Below are 1,932 nucleotides of genomic sequence, written 5' to 3' on the forward strand. Positions count from 1 at the left end.
GCACTGATCCTCATCCCGGCCGTTTCACACTCAGCTGCGAACCGCTCCAGTGAGAGCTGTAGATCACGGTCTGATGAAGCCAGTAGGACCACATCATCTGCAAACTAAAAACCTTTTGCTACTAAAAGTAGCAAAAATGTTAACTAAAAGCAATAAAAGGTTAGCTGAAACCTTAAAGTAGCAAAATGCTAACTAAAAGCTAAAAGTAGCAGAATGGTAGCTTGAAGTTGAAAGTAGCCAAATGCTATCTAAGAGCTAAAAGTAGCTCGATGCTAGCTAAAAGCAGCAAGAGATTAATTAAAAAGTAACACAAGTAAAAAAAGACCAACTTAAAGCTAAAATTAGCAGAACAGTAAAAACTAAAAGTTGCAGAAACAGCCAGTTTTCTGAGGAGATTTTTAAAAAGAATGTTTTTAAAGCAGCTAAAGAGATTTTAATGTGTTTCTATGGGGGAAAGAGGGTAAAATAATCTAAAAAGTATAACATTTTGATATATGAACGGCTAAAACAGCACAAAGTATTCAGAAGCAGGTTGGAAAAAATAAGTAATAACGGAAAAACAAAAGCGTAAATGCTGATAAGAACTGGCTTCCTTAAATAAAACTGGAATTAAAGTTAACCATAACATAACAAAATAGGAATAAACGTAACCACATCGTGATGTCTGAATAAAAACCAGCGGACCAAAAACAGGCAGCTTGTTTTTCTGCTTGTAACATTCATAAGTTCAGCAGTCAAATCAGTACTTTTTTCTGTATTTGGTGTGGAAAAACTATTTTCCATTAATATTTAACGCAAATCCTATAAGTCGGCAAAACATTGTTATCAAAGAGTCAAACTTCTGAGTTCTAATGATGTGACAAAACTATCAGCAAACGGCTGCGGTTTCATTATGTGATGGTTTGATGCGGCGGTGACATCGGTGATTAGGGAGGACAGCGGGTGATAAGAAGTAATAGGCTGTCAGGGAATTATCTGGTGTCAGGGAAAAGGTGAAGCAGGAGGAGGAGGAAGAAACACCGAGAGGACGGGATCACACGGAGGAAAAGTGCTGCTGACAGAACAATCTTTTCCTCAGGGGTGGAAATGTTTTCAAATATATTTACAGGCTCGAAAAAACAGATAAAACTGGACGGGAAGCAGGCGTATTTCATAACAACCAACATGAGGAGCTCTCAGTTTTTTTTTTTTCTAAGGAAGACACAGAAATGGACAAAGGGAGAGTAGATTTCCTAAAAGGTGAGATAAATCCGGTCGCCTCAGATCCACGTTGGATGGTCGATACACAAGACTGTTATCCTAAAGAAAATCTGGTCAATATTCATCTTTCATGTAACAAAAAACATCAATATTTGTTCATATATGAAGATGCTGCTGCTGCTTGGTAACAGCTCAGGTGTACACATCCATGGCTGAGTATAAAAATGGCTGATAGTGGCCGATTAAATGGTTGGTTGATTAATTTGTCTTTCTCTTCACTGAGCCACAGAAAAAACTTCCTTGGTTGCTTCTTAAAGGGACTTTAAATGTGTAAGAAGAAGAAGAAGCTTGAAAGAGGCTCAAACTTGAACACAAATCTGTTTACATGTTTATGTTTTATGGTATTTCATGTACATGACATTATAAAATAAGTCCTTTTTAAGCCACTGAGAATGGGATTACAGGCCATTCGGTCTCTGTACAAACGGTGCGAGAGTCTCTTCAGGGTGGGAGTTGGACGTCACCAGGGCTGCCTGTTGTCATCGATTCTGTTCACGACAGAATTTCTCGGTGCGGCCAGGCAGCGCCGTAACCAAACTACTGAGGTCAACCACTCATTATTCCCCCGCACATCAGTTACAATGAAGACCAAAACTTAATTAAAATAGAAGCATTTATTTAAAACAAGTGACTCGAATGTGTATATGTATTTGTGTGTGTTTGTAAATCCAT

This window comes from Kryptolebias marmoratus, linkage group LG2, assembly GCF_001649575.2.
Source record: "Kryptolebias marmoratus isolate JLee-2015 linkage group LG2, ASM164957v2, whole genome shotgun sequence".
Taxonomy (NCBI): domain Eukaryota; kingdom Metazoa; phylum Chordata; class Actinopteri; order Cyprinodontiformes; family Rivulidae; genus Kryptolebias; species Kryptolebias marmoratus.